The 24,773-nt window shown below is 35.5% G+C and overlaps 2 pseudogenes; both read right to left on the bottom strand.

The window, feature by feature from the left end:
- Positions 1-7,040: 7,040 nt before the first annotated feature.
- Positions 7,041-8,086, bottom strand: LOC105744172 (olfactory receptor 5M11-like; annotated as a pseudogene).
- Positions 8,087-8,144: 58 nt separating this feature from the next.
- Positions 8,145-22,728, bottom strand: LOC101434381 (olfactory receptor 5M5-like; annotated as a pseudogene).
- Positions 22,729-24,773: the final 2,045 nt, after the last annotated feature.

Genomic DNA, 24,773 nt, shown 5'->3' with positions numbered 1-24,773 from the left:
TGATTCATCCATCCATTCCACTGATGCTTGCTTATTATCTACTGACACTCAGGTACTCATCCAAGTACTGGTTATAAAACACAAATAAATTCCCTGGACTCATGTAGCTAAAATTATAGTGGAAGAGGGTAGACAATAGACATATAACTAGATATTAAATGTAGGAAGTGATAAGCTATATGAGGTAAAATAAAGCATGGTTCATAATTAGTGAATAATTTGAAATGGAGCAAATTTACACAGGTGGCCAGGAAACTTTTCAAAAGAGATGTTATTAGAAGAGAGAAGTAAACGAAGTAATGAAAGGAATTACTTCATGCTTTGGGGAAAGCGCATACTACGCAGAGGGAATAAAGCACCAAGCTATCCTAGGCAGAATGTGCAGAGCATGTTCAAGAAGCATTAAGGAGATCAATGTGGCATGAGTAGCACTGAAGGAGGAACTGATGGCTGGTGGAGCATACCCACACTGCAGAAAAACAGTTCCTTTCCCTTACTAGGTTGCAAAAATTTCCATTGCTCTTTCTGCCTCTATCTCAGCTCTTATCACAAGCCTTGGAAAGGAATATATTGTTTTTAACAGCTCCAGCCAAACCATCTTTAATTAACATACCAAAAGACATACAGAATTAAAAGGACTTTAACCTATTGCATAATTATGATAATTAAAATCACATTCACTGAAACTGCCATATATTAACCCACTAGAACAAGCCCTCCCTTATTAACTTGTTAAAACATTTGCTTTCCTCTTTTATAAATAATGAGGGGCTTGTCTAACCCAAGGTTAAGTTCCTGCTTTCTTCTTTCCCCACATAACTAATAGAGACTAGTGAAACATGGAAAAAATTTAAAATCATCCTGAGACATAAAATTTCCCATGAGCTTACTCAAGGTGGTCAAGAAAAACATCAAAGAAAATATTAGAACTGAGAGAAAGCAAGAGAGCTGATGTCAGACTACAAACACAGTTCTCAAGATAACAGGACCCATCAGCCAGTAATAATAAAACTTGCAATCCCTAATTTGAATGTGGGCATAGTCGATGATGATAACCAACTTGCAATCATTAATTTAAACTAACTTAATCTAAGGACATTCAATGTGAGAATAGCACTAATATCCCCAAACCCACCTCCCTTTGCTTAATCTAACTTCCAGCTCAGGAGACAGATCTGAGGAAATTAACTCTTCCTGTCTCCACAGGGCTAGCTTTTGCTATATCAACATTTTGCCTCTCAAAACATGGTTTTAAATGATTAATTCTGAGCATATCAGGCAAGGATTCACTTTAGATGGAAATCTACAATTATAGGAAGGAATGAAGAACATTAGACATAGTGAATATAAAACTCTGTTATATTTCTTCTTTAAAAATTTTTAACAGACAAGTGACTATCTAAAACAAAAATTACCTCAATATTGATATTGTCTATAAAGAATGCAGAAGTAAAACATGTCAACAATAAAGCTAAGAATAAGAGGTGATACATACTGTTACTATCATATGTAACACATGAAATTTAGCACATGAGCTGTGTGCTAGCACATTAGCTTAGCACATGAAATTTAAAGTGGCAAAGCATTAAGTATAAATACCAAGTGATAAGTTAATAATTGCTATTTTAATCCATAGATTAAATATCAAAATTTAATCCATAGATTAAATATCAAAATTATCCAAAGTGGCATAGTTAAAAAACAATAAAGGAAATAAAATGGACTATTAACAAAACATCAAAATCATGCAAAGATGTCAGAAAAAGTGGAATCAAAGGAAAAAGGAACAGAAGAGCAAAAGAGAATTGATATATATAGAGAAAGGATAAATAGAAAGTTGGCAGATTTTTACTATTATAGCAATGGGAACATACCAAATATATCAATAACATTAAGTGTAAATCATTAATATTCATTAATTCCATAGATTTCCAGACTGCAAAAAATTAAAAAATCTGCAATATGTTTTCTATAAACGAGATACTTTTTAAATTACAGAAATAAATACAAAAAATAAGTGAATAAAGAAACAAATAAAATGATGAAAAGGGCTATAATTTGGAGTAGATCAGTTTTAAAAATACATGGATAGATAGATAGATAGGTAGAAAGATAGATATAGAAAAACACAATAGTTTATATCAAACAAAATTTACTTCATGAGAAAAAGCATTGCCGGAAATAATGAGGAATATTTAACACTTAGTGTCTTTTAGGACAAGTAGATAATAATTTAGTAAGGACATACACTATCTGAATAATACTTGAATAGACTTCACTTAATTTACCAAAATGAGCACACAACCACTAAAGGATCCACATTCCATTCAAATATACATGGAGGGGAAACGGACTTGGCCCAGTGGTTAGGGCGTCCATCTACCACATGGGAGGTCCGTGGTTCAAACCCCAGGCCTCCTTGACCCTGTGGAGCTGGCCCATGCGCAGTGCTGATGCGCGCAAGGAGTGCCCTGCCACGCAGGGGTGTCCCCGCGTAGGGGAGCCCCACCCGCAAGGAGTGTGCCTGCAAGGAGTGCGCCCGTAAGGAGAGCTGCCCAGTGTGAAAGGAAGTGCAGCCTGCCCAGGAATGGCACCGCCCACACTTCCGGTGCTGCTGACGACAGCAGAAGCGGACAAAGAAACAAGATGCAGCAAATAGACACAGAGAACAGACATCTGGGGGGGGGGGGGAATTAAATAAATAAATAAATCTTAAAAAAAAAAGTGGCAAATGGTATTTAAAAAAACAAAACAAAAAAAAACAAATATACATGGAATATTCACAGATATAAGTCTGTGAATATTCATGGGTGATCCATGAAACAGTTTAAATAAATTTTAAAAGATTAACATCACAAGGAGCTTATTCTGCATCAACAATTGAATTACATTAGAAATCAATAGCAATGAAATAGCTATCATTCCCAAATACATGTTAATTAATATATACTTCTTTAGAACCAAGAGTTTAAGAGAAGACACCAGATAAATAAGAAAATAATGCAAACTTAGGGATAAAATGAAACTATCAAAATTATTAAATGGCAGTTAAAGCAGTGTTTGGGGAGTAATGCACAGTTTTAAAAACTTACATAAGAAAAGAAAAAAATATCAAATCAATTATTAAAATCTTCACTTTGAAAAACTAAGAAAGAATAAAAGTAAACCCCAGGACAGTATATATATGGAGGATTGGAAATCTATTAAATAGAAAACATATATAATGAAAACATATACAATGAAAAAAGAGCAACATTTAAAAAGTGATTTTTAATAGTTTCATTATAAATTCTTTACCAGACTAACCAACATTAAAAAAAAAAAGAGAAAACAGAAATTATTCTTTCACAAATAGGAGATAAGTAGTTGAAAAGTGATGGGATAAGTCAGGGGTATAGCAATACTATTGGATTGGGCTTTGCAGGCTTGAGGGGGAATGGGGTTGAGAGAATGGGTTGGATGGTCATTGGAATTGGGGAAAGGGTTGAGGGAGCAGGTGAATATGGGAGATTTTCAACTATAATGTTGAGAAAACCCTTTAGAAAATATAATGAGGAAGAGTTACTGGTTTAAGGTGTTTGTTGGGGGCCATTTGGCACAGGGTGCACATGGGCAGGCTTCTAGGGAGTGTGTGAGTGCTCATCTTGTCCTACTGTGTTATATCAGTGGGTAGGAACCCATACAATGACAGGAAAGTGTTTTATCCCCATCCTAAGGAGGCCTGATGTTCTCAAACAGAGGGTAGGGTTTCTCTCGAGAGCATGGGTGGCTCCTGGTGTGGGAAACTGGCTCACCTAATTTGTTGCTTCGTATTATTGTAGAAGATGTTGCAAGTTGCTTCCTGTTATTGTAAATTACCTTAATGGAGATGTTGCAGGTTGCTTCCTGCTATTGTAGAAGATGTTGAAAGTTGCTTCCTGCTATTGTAGAGGATGTTGCAAGTTGCTTCCTATAGCAAACAGCTGCTTGTTAGCTTCCAAATAAATATGACGTGGAAACTAGGGTTGAGGTTATCAGTTTCAAAAGCTGTGAAGTCGCCTGGTCCCATCTTTGTTTTCTCTCTTGTGCCTTTCTTTCTGTCCTTTTATTTCTTCAGTTCTGCATCACCTTCCCTTCATTCAGCCCTATTGCTGAGCTGGTCTCAGCAGGTTCCCAATGGGGGAGGACAGACTAATGTATCAAGCTCTCATCATTATTGCAAGTATCTATGAATCTTGTCCTTCAATCAATGAAGCTTCATTATCACTGTGGGTCCCGAGGGTAGGAGCAGAGAGAAATAGAATAGATGGAAGAGGCGGTAACTAGGGGTCAATGGAAGTGTTCTGCATGATCATGCAATGATAGATACAGGTCATGTTACACTTACCCCCAAATTTATAAAAGTATATAATCTAAAATTTGAGCCATAACATAAACAATAATGGAACCATGGTTAGTAACTATGTTTTAATATTTGTACATCAGTTGCAGCAAATGTAACATCAACATGTGAAAAAGGGGAGGAGGATATGGGGGAGAATATTGGGTATGTAGAAGTCGCCTATATTCTATATGTAACTCTATTGTGACCTAAAACTTTTTTGAAGACATAATAATAATAATAAAAAATATGTAAGACACTGAAAATGAAATAGAAGAGATTGCCTTGCTACTGTACAAACAAGGTAATACCTATAACAGTGATGACAGGCAAAATGTAAAAAAAAGTTTGTGATATTTTCCATTTTCCATTTTAATACCACAACTTATTTTTTATTTTACTTGACTTTTTCTAAATTATTGTCTATTTTATTTCTAATCTTTAAGCATACCATTACTATTTCATTTTCCTATTAATTGTTTGGTAACATATTAACCCTCATATTTGAAGAAGTTTGGGATCACAGAGGGGTTTAACTATGGCAGGGAAGGAGCACTGGTGTGGTGTGTCCATGATAGGGGTTGCAGGGGTGGGAGGGATTTCACCAGGGCAGGCATATAGGGTATATAGATATGTTCAGAAGTTCATTGGGTATTGATATAGTGGGTAGAGTTTCAGACGATACCCGAAGGAGTGCTGAGTTTCCATCCTGGATATCTCTGTCACATTTCCCAGTAGAACCACAAGAATTCTCCAAGTGTAAGGACAAAAACTAGTAAAGAATGATGGTCCAATGATGGGTCCTTGATACTGATGACTATTCTTATGTGTCTGTGTGCTTGAAATTTCACCTTGGCCTAGAGTTGCAGGGTGTCTAAGAGTTACCTCCTGAGTGCCTCCATGTTGCTCAAATGTGGCCATTCTCTAAGACAAACTCAGTAAATAATGCATTTCTTCCCTCCAGCATGGGACACGACTCCCAGGGATGAGTCTCCCTGGCGCTGAGAGATTGCTACTGGGTTTTGATGAGTGTTGCAATTAGAAAAAGACCCTGAATGAAAGGGGGAAATGGTAAAGACAAATAATTTTATATGGCTAAGAGAGTTCAAAAGGAGTTGGGAGGTCATCAGAGGGGTTGTGCTTATGCACGTCTCAGCAGGATCTCAGAGATAGCCAAAGTAGATACCACCCCAGGTAGGAGTGCTCCTGACGGCTTTGGAGACATTCTCTACACATGCCTTTTCTGTAATTTTACTAATATATATGTATGTATGTATGTATGTATGTATATAGAAAGAGAGAGGGAGAGAGAGATTAGCCAATGCATGTATAGGACTATAAAATAAGACATGAGGTTTTTCATGATCTTAGACTCCCACATTCCACTTGATTCCTGAGATCAGGCTGAATTCTAACTTTTGGATGCTGTGAGATACATGATATATTTGTAATTAATTCCTCTTTTCCCTTTAACTAGTTTAAGAGGATTTTGCTACTCTTTAAAACTGAGACTTACCTATTACAGTTATATTCTGTTCACCCTATTATTTTCTATTATATATAGTATGTTCTTCCTTTCATTCTCTAATGAGGGAATGACACCCTATATTATCTAAGACAGGAAACTAAGACATAAACATCCTTTTAAGGAAGTAAGAGGAGATGAATATTTTGGAGAGTAGAAAATTTTTCTATTTGTCCTTTTAATCAAAATTAACCACTAATCCTGAAGGGAAATTATTTTTCTTACTTGGAGGTTGTGTAGAGACCAGAACAATTTCAATTCCTATGTTAGACTAAATTCCTCCCTCTAACAATGTATTTAAATAGCCCTATTGCTCTAGGTCAGTCCTCAGAAAGGAAAGAATTAATATTGCTTAAAAAAGCATAATTAGGAATAAAAGCAATATTCAAATAAAAGTAGGTACTCTAATTTTGAGTACCCATTTCTTATTCAAATAGTCTATCTGCACCCAAATAATTTTAGTCCTTCCACTCACGTCAATCTTATTCCCAGTTTTCAACTGAAAGTGGAAGAGAAATTGTTCACTCTAGGTTGGAGTGTCTGTTGGAGAAGGTGTGCTCTTGCAGTTCGTTGATTGAAATCTACAAACTCGACATTGATGCCCTGTTTTTCCATTGTTCCCCCCAAAAACACAAGCACTTTCTTAAGAAACAGGAAACTGCTAGCATGAATCATGCTTTGTGCTTATACCCAGAAGTCAGGAAAGAGTATAGGAAGAGGTGTTTCTTAAACACCCCTCAAGAGAGATAGGACTGAGAATAAAGGAAATTCAAGGACATGAATTGAGAGCATGGTTTTACTGTTTATTTTAGTAAGAAATCAGAGCACAACAGGATATATCAGTAGGGAATTGTTATCTAGGACAGTGCTTCTTAAACTACAATAAGCTTAAAACTCACCTAAAGATTTGATTAAAATGCAGATTTGCCTAAAGAGGATCTGAGGTCAGACTTTGATTGTGCATTTCATACAAGCTCCAAGGAAATGCCAGTGTTGTGAGTAGATGGGCCACATGGGGAATGAGAAACTAGATTTTAAAAAGCAGCTCCTTATTCTTAGGATTTTAGCCTTCAGCTACATCACAAGAGACATATCCATAGATACTGTAAAATCCCATTATCAAAATGCAAAGACACTTGAGCCAAAGGTTTAGAATTACGGTTTATTGGAAAATGGGGGCATTGCCATTGTAGTGATCATGTTTTGCCTGAGGATATTTTTCAAGGCCCACATTACATCTTTGTTTCACAGACTGTAGATCAATGGATTAAGCAGTGGACTTACCAATGTGTAGAAGACAGCTATTATTTTGGATTCCTCAATAGCCTTATTTGTCGGATATCTTACAAACATGCAGAAGAGTGTCCATAAAATAGGATGACACCAATCATATGAGACCTACAGGTGGAGAATACCTTGTGCCATTCTTCAGTTGATTTGATCCAGAGGATGGCAGCTATAATAAAGGCATAGGACACCAGGATAAGGAGGAGGGAATTAGAGAGGTTGAAGCCTACTGATATGAGCATGGCATATTCTTTGACTTAAGTAGCAAGAAAGTGTAATGAGCGGTGGGTCAGCACAGTAGAAATGGTTGATGACAGTGGATCTGCAGAAGTTCAAACGGAAGGTCAGGATGGCCTGGAACAGACCTTCTGGGAAGCCATAGACATAAGGAAATGTGGTCAAGCTGATACAGACTCTCCTGGACATTTTCACACTGTAGCACAGTGGGTTGCATACTGCCACATAGCAGTAATAGGCCATCGCTGACACCATGTAGTACTCAGTAAGGAGGAGTGTGATAAAGACATAACACTGTGTAAAGCAGCCAGCATAGGAAATGTTTTTCCTCTCTGATAAGAAAGTAGACAAGAACACCCAGCAAATGGACACAGAGAGCAGGAAACGGGAGGTAGGGGGGTGGGTTGGGGGGAAAGGGGAGAGAAAGAAATAAAAAATAAATAAAAAATAAATCTTAAAAAAAAAGAAAGTAGACAGAAAAAGCTACGTTTGTGAGGAAAAAGTACATGGGGGTGTGGAGGTGTCAGTCTAGTCTAAGTAACACTATCATGCCCAGATTTTCTAAGAGGGTGACAGGTAAACAACTAGAAACAACACAAAGAGAGGCTGGAGTTCTGGGTGATCTGTAAGCCCAGGAGAAAGAATTCAGTTATTGCATTGCCATTTTTAATGAGCATTTCCTGAGAGTCTGTACTACTGAAACAAAGGGAAAAAGAAGAAATAAGTATAAAAATGTTATTGACGGTCGAAATCAAATCCTCTAAACTTTTGCATGTTACACAAAGATATATCTTTCTGGATACTACATAAACAAATTTCATATTCCTACTTAGTCATTATTTTATTTTCCTTTGTACTAAACTACTTGTAGATTTCTATGTGTATCCTGATATACCGATAAGTTAGCTGTGCTGATATATATACCTAGTCTATACCTTTACCTCCACTTAAACTGTTTACCCATACAAGTGACTTACATGTCCACTGTTGACTTGGAATCTTCTTTGCCTCTCAAAGTCTATTTACATACAAGATCTTGTTCACAGGCTTCTCCTTTGAGAGGCATTTCTCATTTCTTCTCTCATACATGAGACAATTATTTTATATTTGTTCTATGCTTGTAGCTTCTACATATATTTATAGGTACCTGACTTCAACTCTGCATAAATCAATAATCCATTCTTCAAATGTCAGGACTATGTCTAGTTCATTACTGTAACATGGCTGCCTGGCAAATATTTATTTAATGAATTAAAAATTAAGAAAGGAAAATGTGGCATATGTCTGAAACAATGAATGACTTATAGTGTTTTGCTCAATTCTGTAAACCTGTTGAACTTTGCACGCAATTATGTAATTAGGAGACTCAAGGGTTTTGTGAACCTTAGTGTATGAACCAATCTCTTGGGAAATCTGTTTTAAAGCAAATTCACAAGCAGTTAGTTTCAGAAAATCATATGTGGTATACTGAGGACTTCATATTTCACAAAGTATGTAGAGAGTTCTAATGTAGTTGTTTGTTGGATAGACAGTCATTTTGTTTAAATGGCATATGCCAAATAAAGGAACAAAGCGTTTTCAAATTAAATGAAGTAAATACCCAGTGTTTTGAGAATGGTAAATAGCAATGACTTAATGTGGTAATAAAGAAAAAAATGAAGTTTTTCATATTGAATGTTTAATCTATTAACCACAGCTTCATCTATCCAGAGGTATTACTCTTCACTCTACCTTTTCAGCACTGTGCACATTACAATTTTTTGCTTATTGCCTCTTTTCTTTCTCTCAAGATGCTTTTATATTTGTTCTTTCTTTCATACTTAAAGTCTGTTTCCAGTCTTCTCAATTCTTATCTCCTTTAAAAATGAATCACACACAAGTTTTTGAAGGCCAATAATTAGGCAACTATTTGAATTTATATCTGCAGTATCCAGGACAGTAATTATTTAATGAACACTTATTGAGTAAATTCATAATAATTACTGCTAACATGTATAGATTACTAATAACATAGCGGGTTGTATTTTCTATGCTCCTTGCATGCAGTAACAGATTTCATCCACAAAAAATACTAGATGGCAGTTACTATCATTACTCCCATTTTATAAACAACAGAAATAAAGTACAGAAAGTTTAGATAATTTGGCCATGGTCACATTTCAAATGAGCATAAGGTGTGAGATACTAACTCAATCATCTTACCTGAAAACCTCCTTTGTTAGGTTCAGCTGCAATATATTTCATTTGTAAACTTGAATTTTTCCCGGAAAGACCATAAATAGACACAGAAGACCTTGAGTAATAAAATAAATAAGTGCTGGGAAAAAGATATGATGGCATCCTTGCATAGTGTAATGTAATGATAGAGAATTGTGTCGCTCATCTTCTCATTATCCATAGGCATTTCATACTAGGAGACTTACTGGTATACTCATATACACCTACTATGTAACTGACCATAAACTGTGATCATCTGTACTCTCATGTCAGGATATACCATACTTAGATGCAATAGCAAATGTTTCATAAAATGTAAGTTGGGGGCCTTGGATTACAAAGATGTTTCTTCAGATTAAGTGCTTAGTAACTATAAGCAAGTCACACTTTTACTCCATTTGTAAATAGGTTTAATAATGGTCCTATACAACACTCAACTGAATGTGGATGTGAAACTAAATATTCAAAAAGTAAATATTAATTAATATTGAACATATTATGGATCTAGCTACTGTTGATATGTAAGTGAACAAACACTTCAAAAATTCCTCCCTTTGGAAGCTCACAAATTCTAGTGGGCAGAGATAGGTTGTACTGTAAGCAAATGAGTAAAGAATTTATATTTCAAATGGCATGAAGTATTATGGTGAAAACTGAAGGTACTGGAGTTTTGGGGAAAGAGTGTTGAAGTTTTAAAGATGCACATCAGGAAAACCTCACTGGAAAAGTGATGTTTTGTAAGCATCAGAATGAAGGAGGAAGAGAACAGGTAATACCGATTTCATGGGAAAGGTCTTCTAAGAAATAACCTGAAGGTAGGAAGACACACCTGTGATCATGCTCTGAAAACAGCTGGTGGTGTGCATGTGTATGTGTGCATGCATGTGTGTGTATGTTTTTGTGCAGTGTTCATGGAGAGAAATGTTGAAAATTCTTGCTAAGACTTTCCCTTAAAATGAAAATGATTCACTTCATTGAAAGACTGACTCATGTATTTTATGATTTTCCTGTCAAGAATATCAAGTCTTCACTGGAGAACAGGGGTAAGAAGTTAGTAGCACCTTCTCTTGAATAATTAGGTAGCAGTAAATACTGCAAAAATAGCATATTTATTTCTGTGAGCAGCAAGGTGCCATTTGGAGGTATTTTCATATGCCTCTTCATTGGTGGTGTTTTAATCTAATAAAAGTGATTAGAGAAAAGGAGAAAAAAAACCTCTCATAAAGCAAGTAGAACCAGAAGGATCTTGTATCATGGGTGTGGCTGTTTAATGCACCAAGCTACAAAGCCAGAATTGATTTGACAAAGCCTCTTCTTCAATGATATCTCTCTCAAAATGGCCCCAGTTGATTTCTGTACTGCAAAATATAGACAAACTCTGAAAATCAAAGCAGAAAAACCAAGCAAACCAAAAAAATGTAGTTGCCAAAACAGAGAAAAATGAGAGAAAAGCTCAGAAGACTGGGCTTTTAGAAAAATAAAAGACATGATAAGAAATGGGATTTGAGGGATTCATTTACAATTCATTAGGACTGTTTCATTGACTGTCACATAAAGACTGCCTGGGATTGATTCATAAACTCAGTGACTTGGGTAGGATTCAGATTTATCAACTGAAGCATTAGATAGTGGAAGGGGTCAACAAGTTGCTATGAATGTTTAGTATATTTACCGAGAAAGATAATTACAGCATGTGGGTTGCCTGTGACAGACCAGAGTAGAAGGTGAACACTTTCTTTGTTTTCTTTTTTAATATACTGGAAAGTGTTTTTTTCAAAAGATACTTAGATTTTATAAATGTTACATAAAAAATTTAAGGGATTCCCATATGCCTCACTCCATATCCCTCCCATACTTTCACACATTAACAATATCTTTTGCAACATTTTTGAACAATGAACTTCCAGTTTTACTCTCCTTACCCCAGAAAGCCTGTACCCAGGGATGCAGGCTGAGGAAGAACCAGCTGGACCAAAGAAAGCTATGAGTAGTAGAATCTGGAACTGACATTGACTACATAATACATAAGGTCCAGTGCAAAATAAAAATTCAGGGACTGTTGTTCAAAACTTATTAAGAATTTCATGGGCTTTAAACCAAACATCTGAGCACAGGGACCTATCCAACTATGCTGGTATCACATCGAAGAACACAGTGTTGGACCAAGAGGCTGACAAGGGAAAGAGAGCAGCAGGAGGAGAGCAAATCTGGCACAAACACAAAAAAAGGACAAAAGCTGCAAAGAAAGGATTACTGCCTAAGTGAGGATGCCATCTCAAAGACAGTCTAGAGACATTTTATAGGTCATTCAATTACATGCTAATGATGAAAAATTATTTTAGGGGAAAAAAACAGAATCAATTGTTGTAGGAATGGTCCTTAAGCTTCTTTTGTTTTGATATTACCATGCATCTTTGACAAATCCATACATTCTTGTAAGAATGTAAGGGGCTCAACATCGTCTGAAACAACTGTAAGAACTCATTCTCTAGACATTCTGGAAAACGCACTTCTGTGTGAGGTGAGAAGAATGTTTCATTTTCTTGTTTCCTTTGCACCAAAGGAGAGTTCTGTAGAAGATCACCCAGAAAGATGAAAGCAAATTCTGACAAGCCTATTTTCAGGGAAATTATTTGGGGCTCAACGCTGCTACTGAAAACAAAAGGGACTTACCTGAACATATTTTGGGGAAATAGAGTGAACCAAAATTAATTTTTTCTAAGAGGACTTGAGGGGAAAATCACTTTGTCAATTTATACTTCCATAGGTGTCAATAAGTAACAGGTTTGAAATGAAGAGTGAAGACAATAACCATTCACATTTTAAGAAGAAACAAGTGATATAAAATCCTTGTAAGTGCAGTTGTCTCATTGACTGGAAATAGGAAGATGCAGTAAAAAAGAAAGAGGCTTAACAAGGTTTCCATTTTGTCCTCAGGAAATCATAGAGCTCTATGCCATAGGGAAATACAGACAAACAAAAGCCGACTCCTTTCCTAATCTGTGTTCAAAATGTTATTGTCTTTAGGCAAAGGAGAATAGATGGGGCTACGTCCATTTCTTTGTCATCAACCTCTCTTTTTTCTTCCACTAATGTTAATTTAGAAATGTACACACAGATGATGAATGAGAAGCATTGATTAAAGTTAGGGGATAAGGTGCTTAGAAGCAAATAGGTAAGGATATAATATCAATTCCCCAGAGTCTCTGGAAGGTAAGAAAGAATGCACAGATAGTGTTTCAGGCTCATATGTGAGGCTTAGAGTCAACAGAAGCCTTGAGTGAATTTTGATTCATGCAACCCTGAGATGTGTCAACCTTTATTAGAGCTGTGCACTGTCTAATGCCCCATACATCCTTGGGACAACCCTTATGATCAGATGCACGTGGCCAGTGACTCATCAAAGCACCAATGTCCTGACTTGTCTCTTTGTGCTCAGAGAGTTCCCTCAAGTGAACAAATGTTCTGAATGACACTAGGAGCCTGTACTCACATCTGTCACCAACAAAGTCTCTTTGAGTAAAACGGGGTAGCATTTTGCTTGGTTGCAAACTTTAGAAAATAAATGAACCAGATTCTACTATGCTTGGACTTGTTTAATTTCTTGAAAGCCTAAGAAGTCAATAACTGAATATTTAAAATTTCAGAATTTCATGACACAAATGCCAATTAGTGACACGGATTCTAGTTATACTGATAAAAAGAAAAACTACTAATAGTGGCAAGGTATTTAACCAGTTTTGTCTTTGTTTTTTCAATTGTAAAATGTGAAATAGGGTTTTCATAGGGAATAAATAATTCATGGAAAGTGCAGAGAAAAATGTCTGGGTTAAAGTCAACACATAATGAATGTTTTAAGAATAGTTAAGACTTCCATAACTGACCTCCCTTTTCTTCTTCTTTATACATAGCCACTAAGAGACAGACAGGTGCCCTTTTGGGGACAAACCTCAACATTCCTGTTTTCCACTGATTTTCATAGTTAGAAAAGCCCTGTTTCTATAGAGAAAAAAAATGCATGCCGTCTATAAATCTCTGGGTAAGACTTTAATACAATTCCCACTTCACCAACAATAAAAATCATAAGAACAAAAAGACTTATCTTCTAATCTGATTTGCACCTTGTTTCTCAAACTCTAATTAAGGAATTTTCCTGTTGACTCTGTTTGCTGTGAAATTGTCCTTGAATTTATACTAGGATAAAGAATGTGGAGACTCACTCCTTAAAGTAAATCTCAGAAGGAATGAGGGATATCATAGAGGGTTTACTTGGAACACTCTGGGACCAGAAACTTAACCATATGCCTCAGTGTGTTAATTTACCAGTGTTTATTGTAAATTTCTATGGAAGTCACACAAAGAAAATTTATCTTGAATAATAATACTTATGAAGTACATAGTACACTTTCATCTTTCTGCTAAAGATGCAGATGTTCAACCAATAGAATAGTGTATGACTATTTCTCCCAGAGCCACATACCTACTACCTGTCAGGGTTGTATTTGAATACCTGTTTTCATATTCTGTCTTGAATGCTTCCTCATATGTAGGCAGCTACCAGTTCTCATCCTGTATCACAACTATAGTGTATCCTTTCTTCCCTTAATCTTTCTTTTAATATTTCCTTCCTCAGCTTCCCTCACCTCAGCCCTTGTTCTTATTCTCAGAAAATCTAAGTTTCTATTGATAGTAAGAAAGTTTTAGATTGATATCTTCTAAAAAGAAGCCTTCTCTTCCTTCATGGGACTGAGTTTAGCCTACATCCCCAACCCCAGGCTTCCTTAGCAATCAACTCTTTCCCTTGTCAAAGCAGGGAGCAAACTCTGTTGTAATTATAAGTGTATGTGTCTATTCCCTCCTTAAGACTGAAAACTCCATATGGGAAAGAACTTTCGTCTCTGCATCTACCACAAATTATGTTACATAATAGTTGATGGATAAACCATTGCAAATTAGTTAAAGGGTGTGTAATGTTCTTTAATTCAGAAAATAGATAACAACTCTTGGTTTTCTCTCTCAGGTGTCTTTACATTTTATTAAACACAATTCCTAACCTCCATAAATGAAATTCTATAGGGAGATGATATGGAATGAATGACAATTGTTTTTCAGAATTCATAGGACAGAAAACATTATTGTAGCAATGACAGGTAATAGACATTCAATATATAATATTTATTAGATGTAAGCTTAGTAATTTATAAGCATCAGCTCACTTAACTCTCTCACAATTATACAAGGGTATTGGTTCTATTATCTCCATTTTACAGATGAGAAACTTAGGTAAAGAGAGGTTAAAACTTGCCCTGGTATATACAACGAATTAGTTGTGAGGCTGAGGATACAAACAGGCCAAGAATTAGTCCTTGGTTTCAAGTTGTTCATAGATGAACACAGAAATGTCAAGTTCACACAATACATAACATTTTCTGAGTATAGAGGCATTCATCCATCCATTCATGTATATATTCATTCATTTGCATTTTTAACAAAAGTTGAGAGAATGCCTTCTTTATGTTACTGCTTTCACTGTAAAGAGTATAAAAGAAAGCCAAATTTGATTTTTATCTTTAAAGAATTGCTGCCTAAACTCACTAATTATATAGATTCAGTTAACATGAAAATAAGAGTTTAGAAATACACATAATAGGCTAGAACTATCCAGAAGCAACAAAAGCACTGCCCTCATATATCAATGTCAAAGAAAATAGACTTTTACATTTTAATCATTGTCAACAATAAATACTGTTTAATTTTTTTAAAAACCTAAAATACATCCATAAAGTTTAAAGAAAAAGAAAATTACAAGAGGAAATAGACAAATCTACAACTGTCATGGGGTATTTTACATATCTCTCTCAGTTTTTATATATGAAATAATAAAATATTTGAAAGGATAATAAAGATCTGAAAAACAAAGATCAACTGGGTTCCCCTACAAAAACTCTGCTTAACTCAACTCCCATCAATTCTGAAAATGCTTTTCAGCACCACTGGCTTCCACCACTTGTATGTCTCAGGAAGAAATGCCAAATTGGAGAGTGGTGTGATCATGAAAGGGGTGGCTGTGAAAATTGACCAGTAGGAAATGTACTACCTGGAAGCCTAAACAGTAAAATCATTGATACCTCACGTCAATTGTGGTTTCATTGTGAATTCCCAAATCAGAGGATAGAAGTTTCAGGTTTGTGAAAGGCCTAGTTTGGGTAAGAAGAATGATGATGAAAGGATGCAGAACTAATGGCAACTCAAAAAGCATGTTAAGCCATGTGTACTGAATATTTGTAATGATGATCAAAATAAGAGGATTACTTCAGGATTAAAAGTAGATTGTAAATAACATTGTTTTCACTTCATTCTCTTAGCCATTACAACTGGGACAACAGAGCTGTTTTCCAGGACCTATGAAGAAATGATGGACATATTCTTTGGAAAGAATATGGACATTTCCATTCACTTTACAGTCAACTTCTCTCAGAGATCTTTCAAAAAATACTCTAGTCTTCCAAACTTCCAGGTAATGACTGGTAGACATATTATAAAGCTATCATATTAAAACAGACTGAAATGATGCAGGGACTGATAAATTGGTCCAGAATAAAGAATCCAGAGACAAACTGATGAAACTTTGATACCTAATAGAGATCACATTAAAAATGCCATGAAGAGAGCATGGATTATTCAATAAATGGAAAATTATTTTCCTCAAGAAAAGGGAATTAGTCTTTGATTTGCACCATTTACAATTCCAGAAACAATACTTAATCAAGAAAAGCAAAAATTTAAAAACATTGAAAAATTTAGAATATTTTTAATAGGAAATAATTTTAGGCAATGTAAACAAACAACAACTATAAAAAGATTTGTGTTTGAACTAAAGTGGAGAAAAAATGGAGGATATATTACATATGTAAAAAGAAATGAGTATGTAACTTCAAGCATAGGTCTTAAAATAGGTCAGAAAAAAACATCAGCACCAATTTTTAAAATAGGTAAGGCAAATAACCTGAAAAGGAAATTCCACAAGATTAATTGATATTGGCATTAAAAAAGGAAATGTTATATAATCAAATATATAAACACATATATGTATATATATAGAGAGATAAAATATAAAAATGGAATCTATTTTTTAAGGGAAAGAAGTATTAATGAAAGAGTTGATAAGAGGCAGCACCTACTGGTAAGGATACTTGAAGCTTAAAAAGGAAATCATCTGATGGCTTTGGCATCTCCTTCAAAAGGCTTATAAGGTTTCCACTTTACTAGAAATTATTTAAAGAGATAATCTGAGATATACCCCAGAGATCTTCCTTGGTATTTAATCTGTATAAAGGGATAAAAACATATCTGCCTTGGTTGACAGATTTCTGCAAAATATTTTGGAAATTATTAAACACTATTAAAAGTAAGATGTGGTCATAGCATGTGGTAAACCTGTCTTTCATAATTTTTGGACAATCATGAGTACTAAGAATGGAAGCACCTATTCTTTTTTGGTTTTCTAGAACAATAACAGTATCTGTTGACTTTGTCTTTGAATTCCTACATCTGTGTGTGTGTATGTATTTCATTTCATTGATATGACTTTGTAAACTATAGTAAATAATTTGACACATTCTTACAACATCCATATATGAATTAAGAAAGACAAAAATTAATCTTAGGAAGTGATTTGTTAATTTAAGATGCTCACTAATGTGTCAGATAATAAAGATATATTACTTACCTGAGTCCAAAAATTTTAGCAAACAATTTCTTTTGAATAATTTCCCTTAAGGCTCTTTTAACATCTTTGTTCCTCTGACTATAGATCAAAGGGTTTAACATAGGACTCAGAAAGATATAAAAAATGAAGACAATTTTCCTCTATTCTACAGATATCTCAGAAGGGGGCCTCAAATGCATGCAAAAAAGACTTCCAAAAAAGATGGTAATAGCCATCAGGTAGGACCCACAGGTGGATAATGCTTTGCACCTCCCTCCACTGAGCAGATGCCCAGGATGGCTGTGAAAATGAAAATGTAAGAGATGAGAAGGATGTGAGAGAACAGGTGAGGTTGAAGCGAGCCACCACAAACATGGCAGTTTCTTTGACATAGGTATCTGAGCAGGAGAGGACTATGAGAGGTGGCTCTGCACAGTAAAAGTGGTTGATCTCATTGGGTCCACAGAAGGAGAGAAGCAGCATCAGGATGGTCTGTTCCAGACCATTTGCAAAGCCATAAATATAGGGAGCAGCAACCAGGGAGAGGCTGGTACATTGGGACATTTTGCTCCCATGTAACTACGGCTTACAGATGGCCATGTAGCTGTCATAAGCCATTACTGCAAGCATATAATAATCTGTGATTACCAAGGCAATGGAAAAATTGAATAGTATTAAACAATCAGTGAAGGAAATGGTTTTTCTCTTGGATAAGAAGTTAACTAGCATCTGAGGAGTGACAGCGGTGGAATAACAGAGATCTACAAAGGAGAGGTGACTGAGGAAGAAGTACTTTGGAGTGTGAAGTTTTGAGTCAATTCTGATTAACAAAATCATGGTCACATTGCTAATTACTGTGATAAGATAGATAGCTAGGAATACCACAAAACGGACTGGTTGCAACTCAGCTCTGTCAGTCCCAGGAGAATAAACTCAGTCACAGGTATGCAGTTTTTATCTTACACTGTATTTTCTTGGATTCTGAAAGAGCTAAAGAAAGGACATGAAATTTATTTGTGTATTGTCATTTATCCATTACCCTAAGCATCATGACTTCTGAAATCTCTTCCTCTAGTATCAAACATGTAATTAAATGTGACATAAAGAAATTTTGAGTAAGCATGTGATATTTTAAACCTCTATATTGGTAAAGAGCTCCTAATGTATAAAGGCAGTCGTACCATTTTTAAAAAGAGCATCTTTTCTGCAAATATTTTTGATATCTGTTTTGAATTACTTTAGACATATGGATGAAAATATTGCTTTTCTTTGAATTTGTAATCCTGTTTTTTGCAGGATAACTTTTGAAAAGGTATCTAAGAAATTATTCTTGAAATGTACCTATGCTTGTCCAGCTGAATGGGCTTGGGCAGAAATGGAACTGAATATGGAGCATATACTTATAGAACTGGCATCTCCTTTCCTGCCTTTCTGAACATAAGATCATCTTCAAACTATTTCCTTATCCTGCAATACATATCTGTTTTCTCCACTCCAGCCCACCGCTCTTGGCCCTTTCAACACCAAATCTTACCTAATTTTTAAGACAAGCTCAGGATTTCTTCAGTTTTATATTTTTTTCTTGAAGTTACAAAAATTGGTACTTGTGGATGAACATAAATCTTACTATTTTTATGCCTAAAGTACAGATATATGCAGTGTCTAAATATATGCATGTATGGGTATGTGTATCAATCTTTATCTAGCTATCTCTATTTCTATATATATACATAGATAGATATAATTTTTAAGAGGGGAACAGGGGTAATTGGGGGAAAATAATATGCAAAATGCCTCCATTTTTAGACTACAATGAAAGAAATGTTTGAGAATATTGCCCCAGACCATAATGATCTTGTAACTTCACCTTAGACTACCTCCTTGTAAATTACTAAAAACATTAAAAATTGAATTCAACTTGTTATTTAAACATGTACAGAAATAATGTTAAATAATAATTTTAACCAAGCAATTAAGATGGTACTAAAGATATCCTGAGGTGATTTTTCTGACATTTAGCCATTGAAAGTAAACATAGAGACCCTCATGGAAAAATCTTCATCCCTCTTAAGTAACACATAACCAGATATGGGAATATTATGTCCCCTTTATAAATTAATACATTGGCAACTTGGAAAACAAGTCATTTTGTAAAGTATTTGTAAATCCAACAGTCAAACATTTTTGAGAATTTTGGACCTATTGGCTAAGGTAATAAAATACAAGACAGGTCAAATAAGTCAATGGATTTATAATTATTTTTGAGTTTTACTTTCTTAAAGCCCATAAGATCCAAATGAATGCCATTACAATAATTGTCAAATACACCAGTATTCATTTGGTGCCAGAAAGCACTCATAGCAAACATTTTTGAACTTTAATTCATGATTCCTTTTCTTGTCGTCATGATTTATTTAAAATGCCAGCTTGCTCACATCAGATTTCCCTGGTATTTTTAATGTCTCCTGCTATTGAAATATTAATCAAGAATTGAAAAATTATCGCCATTTATTCCCTGTTTAATGTGAGGAAATGAGGAAATGCAAGCAAAAGAACTTTCCAGATGGTTAAACTGAAAACTTTATGGTAATAACATTCATTTAAAGAAGCAGAACACAACATCCTACATGGTTTTATCATAGACACCTCAGAAAGAAGTGTTTGTAGGTAGACAAAAGTGATTTTGAGTTGTCCCTGACTATGTGCTCCTACCATTCACCTTCACCTTTGATCTTTCTCATGTGAATGCTTGTTGCCACTGCTCAGTCCCCCAAGACATCTAGAAGATTGGTCTTCAACTTTAACATCGGCAGGGTCTCCTGTACATGTAGTCATGGATAGAGTAGGAGAGAAAAAGTAAATTTAGAGAAAGCAACTTCCTAAAATACATTTTAATGAACTTTACCCAGATTAGATAGATAGCTAGATAGAGAGATAAATCATTAATCCAAAAGAGGGCAATTCATCCTGAAGTAGGTACAGCACATTATGCAATATTATCCTTATAATTAAAAAAGTAACATTGTTAATTCCAAAGAATTCAGAAAGTTTACTGAATAACATACCTATTTTTTAATTAACAGCCATAAAAAGGATTAGTACTGAGAATCAGCAGAGTGTGACAATTATTGGGAAATATTCTGGAACTAGAAATCGTGGGTAGAAATCTCAGTTCCTTTAGTTTCTAACGGTGTGGCTTTGAAAAAATCATGAATCTCTTTTCCTAATTTCCTCATTCAAATAACGTAGTAAATGATAACAACTACTTCCATGCAAGGGAAATAATTCAGGTAAACTTTGTAAATATGCATGCCATGTGATAAGCACTTAATAAGAGGTAGATACTATTTTTATTTAGTAACAAATTCAGGTCTAGTCCAGGACATGATAAATCATCAAAGTGTAGAATCCTTAGTGTCAAGGATTTTTTCTAGTCTATAGTTGTGGCCTCAGCAGAATCCAGAAACAGTGCTTTCTCAACTGTATTTAGTAAATAATTGTAGATAGAATGGATTTTCTCTTATGAATAGTTCCTTTTTTCATTAAGTAAATATCACTCCATTGTAGGTTTATAAATAATTGAACTCTGAGAATAGAGCATAATAAGCTACTCATTTTAATAGAGATATTTATTAATTCATCAGAATATGAATTTCAGGCTTAAGTTTCATTTTTCACTAGTTAAAAATTTATTTCTAGATTCCAAATCTAAAAAATGTCTAAATCCTACTCTGAAAGAAATGTGGTTTCCCAGAGACATCATCGACATGAAGAACCTGAAGTGTTTATAGCCAAATTATTGCATAGGGACAAAATACATATGGTTCAATTATTTCTGGCAGGAAATTCGTTCTCACTATGAACACTGACTACCTTTTTTTTATTAAATAATTTTATTTTTTTAATTCATTTTTAAAAAATATTACATTAAAAAAATATGAGGTCCCCATTCAACCCCACCGCCCCAACCTCACCAATCCCCCCACAGCAACACTCTCCCCCATCATCATGACACATTCATTGCATTTGGTGAGTACATCTCTGGGCATCGCTGCACCTCATGGTCAATGGTCCACATCATAGCCCATACTCTTCCACGTTCCATCCAGTGGGCCATGGGAGGATCTACAATGTCCGGTAATTGTCCCTGCAACACCACCCAGGACAACTCCAAGTCCTGAAAATGCCTCCACATTTCATCTCTTCCTCTCATTCTCCGCACCCAGCAGCCACCATGGCCACTTTTTCCACACCAATGCCACATTTTCTCGATTACTAACCACAACAGTTCATGAATAGAATATCATTAAGTCCATTCTAATCCTTACTGTATTGCTCCATCCTGTGGACCTTGGATTGGTTGTGTCCATTCGACATCTATGTCAAGAGAAGGCTTAGATTCCACATGGACATTGGATGCAATCCTCCTGCTTTCAGTTGTAGGCACTCTTGGCTCCATGGTGTGGTGGTTGACATTCTTCAACTCCATGTTAGCTGAGTGGGGTAAGTCCAATAAACCAGAATGTAGGAGCTGAAGTCTGTTGAGGCTCAGGGCCTGGCTATCATATTGCACTGACTGCCTTTTAATCTTCTGATAACCCCAAAATCACTGAGGATATGCTTTTAGCCATTTTCCAATATGATCAGAAAATTTTATCTCCTAAGAATGATGAGGTCATGAGATTCATTGTTTATTTTAATTTACACTTAGAAATCTCAATATTATTTGACATAAGAATAGTGTATGGTATAAGGAGAAAGTTTCAGTTTCTATAAAACAATTGAAAGACCAATTAATTTTTGTAATTTTTTTTTATTTAAAAAAAAGTTTTAGATTACCTAAAAGTTACATAAGAAATATAAGGGATTTCCATACACCCCACTCCTCCCCTTCCCACACTTTAACCCATTAACAACATTTTTCATTAGTGTAGTAATTTGTTTAAGTGATAAACAAATATAGAAACATCGCTGCTAACCATGGTTTATAGTTTACTTGATGGTTTATACTTTGCACAGTACAATTTCATAGGTTTTGAAAAAATGTATAATGGCCTGTCTCTGTCATTGCTATATTATGCAGAACAATTCTAATATCTCCAAAATGCCCCACGTTACATCTATTCTTCCTTCTCCCTCCCCTCAGAACCTCTGGTGACCACTTTCTTCATATCAATGTTACAAGTTCTTCTACTACTAGAATAATAGTAAGTCTACTTTAGTTCTTTGTTGCATTTCCTTGTTATGTGGGTTCATTCCTCAGTCTTGAGAATTTTGGTGTGGTGATGCTCCCACTGCTTCTGATTGAGAGTAGGCTTAGATCCCATGGTTGCAACTCTCTTGCTTACAGTTATAGAAACTCTCTGATTTTTGGTTCTGGTGTTCATCCGTCATCATCTTTTGGTAAGTGGTCCTGGGTGAGTTTGATTAACTGGAGAGAGTTAGTGGTAGCTACAACTCTTCTGACATTCAGGGCTCAATGAGCTTATGAATAGATGAAGATTTAAGTTCCTGGGAAATATATTTGATGGGCATAGTGTTAATAAAGTTTCAAATAAAAGAGGCAGAAGAACCATGTGTAGGAAAACTGTAAATGAGTCTAACTCTGATGCATTGAAGAAATAGGTTATCATTTATTCCAAGGGAAGGCCCCCCCATGGGGTACCTATTTCGTGGGGTTGTCTGACCTATCTATGATGTCTAGGTGTCTCTAGAGCTTTCAGGAACACCCTTACTTGAGACACTAATTACTGGGGCAGTCAGAGTGATCCTCTTGAGACATGCATAAACGTATCCTCTGAAATGACCTCCCAAATCACTTTGATATCTCTTGATAATAAAAACTCATTTGTACTTAATATTTCCCTCTTTTGGTCAAGATCTTTTTCCAAATGCATCTCTAGTTGGTGCTTAGAAATGATCCCTCTGTGCCATGGAGGACAATTCCCAGGATTCATATTCCACACTGCAGGGAAAACAGTGAGCTTAAATGTTGAATTTGGGTTAGAGAAAGGACACGTTTGAGTGAGAAGGTGATTTTCAGGAGTTAACTCTTAGGCAATATATGTTACTAGGCTAAGTTTCAAAGTTACAAGAATAAAGCTTATAAATACAAGCCTTCCTCTCAAGGGCCTGGCATATTCATCTGTCCTATTTTACTAGGAATTATGTACCTAGAGATTCTTGCCTCTCTATTAGAGAAAGTAGCAGGACCCCCCAGCATGGGAAATGAACTTTTTTTGGTTATTGTGTATGTTTCTACCCACTGAGATAATAACCCCATGACCACATGAACAAATTCATATTCCACAGAGACATGCCCCGAGTGCCTCCTTCACCACATATTCCCCCACCACTGACACCTTGCATCAGTGGTCCCCCCTACCATAGCTCTAATTTTTCTGTAATCCAAAGCCTCCCCCAAAACAAAGACAATTTTTTTTGCATTGTATCTTCCATCACCATAAGATCTATTATCTTTTATGTATACTTCAAATTCTTCTGAATGTTTCCACAGGGTTTTGTTTTTGTTTGTTTGTTTGTTTGTTGCTTTATCCCTGAAAAAGAAGCTCTTGGTTGCAGAAATATCATGTTGATCTGGAGAAAGTGGCCATGGTAGTTGATGAGGGCAGGGAGAGGGAAGAAGAGACGAGATGTGGGGACATTTTCAGGACTTGGGGTTGTCCCAAATGATATTGCAGGGTCAGATGCTGGACATTATATATCCTGTCATAGCCCAGTGAATGTAATTGGGGCGACTGCAAACTACAATGTGAACTATAATCATAATCCATGTGGTACAGCAGTGCTCCAAAATGTTTTCACCAAATGCAATGAATGTGCCAAAATGATGAAAGAGGTTGTTGATATGGGAAGAGTTTGTGTGGGTAGGTGGGGTTTGGGGTGTGTAGGAACCTCTTATATTTTTTTGTTATCTATGTACCTTTAAAAAAACAATCTAATAAAAACAAATTTAAGTAAAATAAAATATAGGGGATTCCCATAATCCCCACCCCTCCCCCTTCTTACATTTTTCCCCCTATTATTAATGTCATACATGAGTATGGTACACTTATTATAACTGATGAACAAAAATTGAAGCATTGCTACAAATTATATGGTTTATACTTTGCACAGTATACTTTTGTAAGTTTTGATATAATGTTTAATGATCTGTAGCCATCATTGGGAAATCTTGCAGAACAAATCCAATGTTCTAAAAATGCTCTAGTTTCACCTATTTTTCCTTCCTCATCTCCTTGGAAGCTAAGGTAACCATTAAATTTCAATTTTTCAAGAATAAGGTTCATAGTTGCCTCCACTAATATTGAGGGCTTGACAAAACCATTGGAAGATCAATTAATTTTTGGTGAACTTGAACTAGGTGTTTACTGATTCTGAGCCCTGAAACAGCCTTTATACAGAAATAATTGTACATG

Source organism: Dasypus novemcinctus, chromosome 10 (genome assembly GCF_030445035.2).
Source record: "Dasypus novemcinctus isolate mDasNov1 chromosome 10, mDasNov1.1.hap2, whole genome shotgun sequence".
NCBI lineage: Eukaryota > Metazoa > Chordata > Mammalia > Cingulata > Dasypodidae > Dasypus > Dasypus novemcinctus.
Note: the sequence above shows the minus strand (reverse complement) of the source record. Positions and strands in the feature narration are given on the sequence as shown.